The sequence below is a fragment of the Panulirus ornatus genome, chromosome 49 (assembly GCF_036320965.1).
Source record: "Panulirus ornatus isolate Po-2019 chromosome 49, ASM3632096v1, whole genome shotgun sequence".
Classification (NCBI taxonomy): Eukaryota; Metazoa; Arthropoda; class Malacostraca; order Decapoda; family Palinuridae; genus Panulirus; species Panulirus ornatus.
The window spans coordinates 4034566-4043355 of NC_092272.1; positions in this window are offsets into that span (position 1 = coordinate 4034566).

Genomic DNA, 8790 nt, shown 5'->3' on the forward strand with positions numbered 1-8790 from the left:
ATTGCACCGATATGAAGAGAAGTTGAGTGTGAGGGGGTGGCATAAGGTGTGAGTAAATGAAACAAGGAGAGTGGGCGAGGTGTGGTAGGTATTTAGATAAGCAGTTCTTAAATTTGCGGATGAAGTGTTCGAGGAAAGTGTGATGTGGACGTACAAGAAAGGTAATGAGTGGATAAATGAGGAAGTTGTGTTAACATTAATGTTTATGATAAACAGTGTACAAATGTTCACGAAAGATTCAACGATAAATTTCACATAATGTGTATTTTAAGGTTGGTTTAGCCTAGCCATGATCGTAGCTATGAATTAGAGGGAAACACTGTATTCACCAAGTTTCTCACTGATGTTCGCATGGTACCATGAATTTTCGTAGATGAAAATGTCCATTTTATGGAATATACTGTAGCCTTTAAGGCTAAGCTGACACTGTCGTATGAAACTTGCACCATCCATGAGTACAGTTAGCTGGCTTGGTTTACGCTCCGTTCCTCTTAAGACGTGTTGATATCACGGGATTTTCTCGCCATCGTCTCATTTTACGGACACCCACTGCGTCGGTAGGGTGCGGGCGGGGGCATCGTCCACGTCTCCTGGGTTCAACCTACCCCCCACGACACGAGCGGGAACCACACGTGAGGGCCAACACAAGGGTCAGTCAGTGTGTAGAGGACCCGCCAACCGCTAGTTATTACGCCCTAGAATCTGTAGGAATTAGAGTGACATACGGATATGTCTTGGGTTACGCACGGTCCACGGCTCCTCCCTCCCTCCGCTCTTTCACCCATAGGAGCCTTAGCATGCCACTCCCTTTCACCCGCACCATCTCCATCACCACCACTATCACCATTAGTAGCCCACCACCACTATGCCACCACCACCATCCCCATCACACGTAATCCCTCCCCTGAACGATGACTGTTGTTGTAGAGTCATATTCTTTATAAATCTGTTTATGAGTAGGTTTTTAGTTGCTCTGGTATCGGCGCTTTTGACACTGTCACCCATACTTTTAGATTATTTGAACGCTGGCATCTTATGGCGCGTTACTTTGTGCAATAAGCTTATTGCAATAAACTTATCGAATAGTGTTAGTTTACAGCAGGATACTCTTTCAAAGGGTACAACGCACTGAAAGTCCCTTATTGTTGTAATCTTACGACGCAACAAACCGTGAATAATTTAAACTTATGGTATAGCAAACTCTGTTTATGTGATGCTGTAAAGAATAATTCTGTAATTTGATCGTTCACTGATATCACAAAGCTTATTTCTGGATTACTGAATTTAGTAATTCCAGGATTTATTATATAGGAGACCATATTTTGTACATTGCCTTCGTCTCTAGTAGAATCCTAGTTTACGACTTTGTCAGTAGCAGCTGTAAACTCTTGCCTAACTTTCTGTATGGCAAAATTTATTGATTATTCTGTAAACATTTGGAAATATTCGCAATAGTGCAGCTTTGTAGACGTGTTTTCTATTTGATTACCATCTCTGAATCACTGGTGGGGCTGATTATGTTGCCGTAGTAGATAAATATTAATAAGTACGCTTGCAAAGCTCTCATGGTTTTGCCTGGGGTATGACACTTGTTTATTTTCTTTTATTTCTGATTAATGACGTCTAGACAATTATATGTATTATACAGTATGAATGCATATTATACAGCCTGTAGGTTTAGGGACCTGATTGAACGACCATCAACCATTAGATCTTTCATGTTACATAAGACTGGTTGAAAAGCCATCTCAGCTAGATTTATTTTAAACGATTTTTTCCTTTTTTCTTTATTTAGTTTTTGTGCGGTGGTTATTATAACTTAGCCGGGAGGGCCGTTGTGATCCCGGCAGTTTGTCAGTAGGCCTAAAGTTACCAACTGCTCGAAGTGAACCTGGATCTACCAGTTGCTCTCAACTTGTTCCTCCGGAATGGAACAATAAAGAGATTTCTACTAATATAAATAGAAAACGAAACCTAACGACAGGGAGACTTTAACCTTCATCAGTGGTTTGTGTATTGAGTAAAACATTAATGCCATGTGTACTGGTATTTCATGATGCACACGGGGGTAAAGCACAAAAATCAGTGATTAAGGCAAGAGAGAAAAAGGAGAGTGAATATGCAAATCGTAATGTTGCAGAGGTAAACGAACTGACGCCGTCGCAGGCCCAGAGAGGCTCAAGGGTGAGGGAGAGGGAGACGTAGCAGGTGTTGGGGAGGTATGTTATCGTGGAGTGGAGTCGAGATATTCCATCACCATGGCGCCCGGGGAGGGTCTTGACTCTAACCCGCCTGGGTGGTATATGGTGGGAGATGGTGTGCAGTAGAGAGAGAGAGAGAGAGAGAGAGAGAGAGAGAGAGAGAGAGAGAGGCACGCGGCACGAGGCAAGACAAGACTTAGCCGAGCCCCCACTTAAGGGGCCATCCTAGCCCCGGTTAATCAAGATGAAGGGTTGGGATGGTTTTCACGGCCTGATGGGGTAATGCCCGGGATCACCATAGGGGCCAGGAGGGTCCGGGATGGGAGATGGGGAGAGACAGAAGACGACGAGGGAAGGGCTAAGACCAGGAGAGGTGAAGAAGGTGGGAGGGGAAAACAGTTGGGTAGTGGGAGGCGGTTTCGTTGGAGATCAGAGGAAAAGGACTAATTTTGAAGGACTGAGGGATGGTGTAGAATAAAAGGGTAAAGAAGGAATGCTATGAGAGGCTACAGAAACAACAAGGTTTGGAAAAGGTGTGAAAGACAAAGAAGCAACATGAAAAGCAGAGTTCAACATACGGCAGAATCGAAGGACATTGGACGCAGTTTCAAGCCCGTGAGTTCATTGCAAACATTTAGCGTTCCTGAAATCAAGAGAACCGACGACTCTGTCTTGATAAACTCATGGACATTATCTCTTTATCTAGTAGAGGGCAAGGTATGGGTATCTTGGGCTATTTGAGCATTACATAATTCAACATAAAGTAAAAAGATGGCTAGTTTTTCCCCATGTCACTTTATCAGGCAGGATAAGTGGGTATTTATTCAGATAGGTCAACATAGTTTACGACAGTGGAATGCGAGCATCCAAAATTTAGATTTTAAATGCTTCAACACGTTCCTCTTTACTTCTCAACACCCCCTTCTCTATGCCTCAACAAGTTCCTCTCTACGTCTCAACACCCCCTTCTCTATGCCTCAACACCTTCTCTACGTCTCAACATCCCCCCCTCCCCCCTCTCTCTCTGTGTCTCAACACCCCCTTTCTGTACCTCGAACGGACAGCCCCATCTCCGTCTCAACACCCCCTTATCTACGTCTCAACACTCCCCCACTCTGCGGCTCATGACTCCTTTCTTTTAGTCGTAATACCTCTTACTACCATCATAAAGTCATTGTGTTTATCCACAGTCGGTGAACTGTTCCCCGGTAACAATAACCAGCCGTACCCATTTTTCCCATTAGAATTCATGGGTAGATCCCAACCATCATTTCCCCCAGATTTGAACGAATGACAGACTTCACTTCGACTAGAGACGGGGGAAAAGGTAATGACTTAAGAGACCTGGTAAGGTAGAGACCGGAGGAAGGAAAAGGAAGATAGGGAGGTCAGAAGAGGGATGGGATAAAAGATGGGAGGGAGGGTGATGGAAAGGGAGAGGGATAAGAGAAAGTTAGGGTAGCAGGGTGGGAAGAGAGAGAGGAAAATAAGGTGTGGTGATGGGGCTTAAAGGGAGAGGGATAAGAGAAAGTTAGGGTAGCAGGGTGGGAAGGGAGAGGGAAAAATAAGGTGTGGTGATGAGGCTTAAAGGGAAGGTTTTAGAGAGCAACGGAATAGAGAAGGAAGGGTCGAAATGGTGGCAATGATTGTTTAGTTTCTTTTAAGGACGACGTGTGCAGCATTTTTCGCTGATACTCGAAGGGAGCTTGTGTCGTGCTATCAGCCTTAGCAACAGTCGTTAGATGTACGTCAGAGATAAGATAACGGAGGGATTTAATAGATTAGTAAAGGGGATATCGAAAGCGTGTTTGTTATCCACCCTATCGGAGACGATGATAACTAATAATGTAGTTTATTTGCTTTGTTTGACTTGGCATCTTTCGGCAGCCAGGGCCACTCGAGCCGTCAATATCGAGTTATAACCACCAGACGAATAATCTTGGAACACCTTCTTCATGTGTTCAAGATGATTTGAAGACTGTATATGTATTCTCAACCCTTGATTGTCACTTTAGATTGGTTGGCTGGCTATTTGGGCTTTAGACCTGTCGCTTGCTAGGATCATAATGTCATCAAAAGTGAGTTTATGATAACCCTCACACCAGTCGAAAAGCATTGAACTCCTTCTTCAAGTGTTCAGTACCATACACTGGTACATATGTGCTTGTATGGTCCTCAGGGAGTCACTGCATTGGACTAAATGGTTTAGCACTAGTTGTGTATAAATGGATATATTGACTTTCTGGTTGTGAACATATGCGTGCGATTATTTCCTTGATATCAAGGAAAATATTAGCAGTAATATTGCTAAGTTTTATCCCGTCCATCAGTCTCGGATGCTTCTAGGATTTCGGATAACCTAAATCGTCATTTATAACTTGATTACGCCATTCAAAAACAAGTTTGTGCTACTATTATCATAGGCGGCAGAAAATGAGACCGTGAAAAACAAAATGAAAATGAGAGTACGTAAGATACAATGCATTTGCCCCGATATCGCCGCTGAGAGAGAAGTCCATTGTAATGCCCTCCTTCAGTTCTGTTACTAGGAGCAAAACATCATCGTATCTGTTGGAAGTTTTTATCTACCTAAGCCTACAAACTCCTGTTGACGAAAACAGTTACATTGTAAGCATTTAGGTAATCAAAATGAGGTATTAGATTTTTTTTTTTTTTTTTAGCGTCTTGTCCGTCAAGCATATAGACATGTGGAGATAAACCTCCCAAGTGGCTTATTCACAGTGGCCTACATATTTTTTTCCCCTCAGGGTAGTGGCGTAAGTTCCAAGACGTGCCTGAAACACGATCCATTTTGAACCTTACTAACAAAAACAAAGCACTTTTTATCCGGCGCCCACTGTGATGAAAGCCAGGCTAGGCTTCGTACGAACGACACACACAGACTAGGATTAGTGGAAATGTGTTTTTTCTTTATTTTACATTCATATCTATGCTGACAAGTGACAAGACGACACCACCTGAACTGAGAAGGGGGAATAGGATCATGTTAATGTTTGGGCGGAGTTTAGATTTGTTTGTACAGAGGGTTGTGATGGAAACGAGATATATTATTCTTAGTGTGGGGTGAGCTAGGTTTCTGACGCTGAGTGTTGCGACTGGGTCGAGACGGTCATGTGAGGCTCAGCCTCTTGCCCTCCCATCCTCTGCCTAGAGCTGTCTCCAGCTCATTCCTCCTGTCCACCTCTCTTTTTTTTTTTTTTTTTTGTATAAACACTGCGTTCTTCCTTATCTAGGCCCTTTTTCCACATCCATCAACTTTTTCCACATCCATCAAGTGACACTTCTGCCACCCTTTCTCTTCCGCATACCAATTGCCTCTTGCTGTCCCTTTGTATACTACCGTTTGATTAGTCCCTATATATGTCCACGTACTTTGGCAGAAGGGGTTCTGCTTGCAAGCAAAGGGTTATGCTAATAAATACCAGAAAATCAAGGTAAAACACGTTCTTATCATTATTGATTTATCCGCACCCTATTTCATGGGGTAGATCTTGTAAATAAAACTTCTCAAATCGCTCATCCTCAGCCCATGAAGGAGAAATGAGAAGGAAGAGATCAAATTGGAGATGAAAGTATGGAATTAAAAGATTTCACATTCTCGGGGATTGAGCATGCAGGAAGGTGAAAGATATGCACGGGATATAGCGAATTGGAACGATGTGGTATACAGGAATGGACGCATGAAGCGGCCGGAGGAACCAAAGTCTGTGGTCTTTGGAAGGCACTATGGAGATGTCTGTAGGGCCTGTTTGTGACTAGGGGACTGTGGTAGTTTCAGTGCATTGCATGTATGTGAAGGAATGCAGCCTTTCATCGTCTGTTACTGGCCTTACCTCGTTAAATATAGGGAAACTTTATACATATATATATATATATATATATATATATATATATATATATATATATATATATATATATATATATATATTTATATACACGCTGTATTGTATCTATACGCTGTGAAAATTGTATCTTGTAGGATAAGTCCGATAAATTTCGAAATTACCACAACATATGACAAATGACAGGCAACGTCGCTAACAACCGATGTGTAACATGAAAGCAGACAAATGGGCAGATCTCAAGATTCTTCGTCCGTAATGTCATATTATTTTACACACCGAAAGGTAAAAAAAAAATGCGTTTTTTTTTATTTTCACCGTTTGTCTATAAAATCGATGCTGTTGAATGGACAAACACCCGTTGTCACGATCACTTGTTTACCCTTTGTTTACATGCGTTGGGGGAGCCTTCGTGTATACATATATCTCTAACAACTCGGTTTTCTTACAATAGAAATAGAAATATATAACAACTTATTGTTCTTAACAATGGAAATAGAAATATGATTTATTTTAAAGTAATTGAAACAGTATATCGAGTCATCCACGTAACATGTTTGGTGGATGTTTATATCGACCCAAGCCAAACTACCGCACCGCTGGTCAAACTGTTGTTTCCCTTTGCTACCTGACTCCGCCCACAACCCGGGACCAGGTCAACTGTTAGTTCGCCCTCAACCTCCGTGGAAGCAAACTGTGAGGTGAGCGTTGAGCTGTATAGCTGATATGTGATATATTTAATACTTTGTGAAATGGTTACTGGTCAAGTGAAGCGCGCACTGATATATCTTTCAAGTTTAACTTAACAGTGGTAATGTGAACTTGATGTATATTCAAGAAAAATAGGAAAGAGAATAGTATTGCTAGCAACGGAAGTATTGAGTATTTTGGGTGATATGTGAACTTGATTTATAACCAAGAAAAAGAAGGAAGTGAAATAGTATAACAAATAACGGAAACATTGAGCATTTTGGGTGATACAAAATGATTTAAAAGATCTGATTAGTTTGTGTTTTTGAGCTCTCGTGTACTAAAATGAGTTCCTAACCGTGTTTTGAACATTGTGAGAAGAAAAATATGGTGAGAATGAACTGAAATTTTGAGCGTAAACAATTTGTAAAGAAAACGGTGTGATTATTTACAGTGTATTGTGTCTGGTGACCAATATGGTGAGATATTATTGCATAGAACGATAGTAAGTGGTGTATGTGTAATTAGAATATGAAAATATAATAATTTCCTTGGTACAGTATGATTACAAGGAGGATTTGTGAAAGTAAGTGATTAACTGAGTCTTGGTCACCTATGACTGAATGCTGTTTGCTGTCGGCGGAGGGTAAGTACCATAATTGCTTATTTGTCAAGTTTCATCTTACTTAGGGAGTGACAAGAAGTTCTGAAGGTCAAACTGCGTCATGTCAGGTCATTTTATTACGGTGGTTCTTTATTTTTTGCAAGAAAATGAATCGGCTTCCTTTTTTTTTTTCCCTCAAGAGCGGCGAATTTGTTGGGAACTCTCACCCTTGCTAAGGGCGGTGACTTAAATGAGGATGGGGTCTTCTGAGTTGTATTATATGTTTGCCAATTATAATGTTGATCTGTGCCATGTCTCTTCAGCATTGACGACACTTATTGCACGGTAAGAAATTATTTATATTGAGAAGAAATCTGTGGAAAAAAAAAAAGTCGGTAAGTTGATGGTATAAGATGTTTTGTACATTTATGTTAATGATCCCATAATTGATGTATTCAGTTTTCAGACTACGTCTTTAATTAAAGCCTCCTTCATCGCGCGGCTTCGCGTCTTGCCTTAGCCTGGCATGGGTTCTTAATTGTCCTTTCCCATTTCCTATCAGTCCATCCTCTTATCATCCTCTTAATATATTCATTCTCTTTACAGAAAGCACGGCTGAAAAAAGCCTCTCCCTTGAGAGTAAATGAAGTGCTTGCCTTTTCCCATACAGTTGTTACACACCGTTTTACATTGATAACCAGTCACATATGATAATAAACTTTACTCTGCAAGGTAGATATAATGGTAATAAACTTTAAAGTATAGAGCTAATGGTAATAAACTCTACTGTGCTGTGTAGATATATCAATAGAGTATTCTATTAGCAAGATACATTTGGCAACTTCTCAGGCGCGTGTTCTTGGGTTGGCGGGAAACTGGCAGCCGATTTCCCTGTTTTTCTTGTTACGAGAAGATCATTCTTAGCTGAGGATTTTCAACTTTCATTGTAGCGTAACCCAGCTCGGATTAATCTAACCATAGAGATGTGCTACGTTTAAAAAAAGAAAAAAACGGATTACGGTGTGTGATACTTTTTTTTTTTGTCCGACTTTGCATTTACTGTACATAGGTTGTTTTTCCCGTACTCCCAATCACTGAAAGTGATTTACCACCTTCTTTGTGAACGTGCAGACCATTTTCTGATACTTCGAGTTATGTTGGAGTGAATCTTAAAGCTGCCATTTGTTGCTTGTTTACCTTTAGTACGCCACTTGTCCCCACCACGTGGGATGTCCCCGCCAAATTAGAAAACGTGGGGATTGCCTGTAAGATAAGATGCTCCATCTTGTGGTCTTTCGTGTAATCGTTAAAAGATGGCTAAAAACCACATGGGAATGTAACGTTCACCATCTTCATGGGAACACCATTAGGCTTAGTCGATTGATTTTCATGTACAGAATGATAAGAGCAGATGCGAAACCCTAGGTTTCCC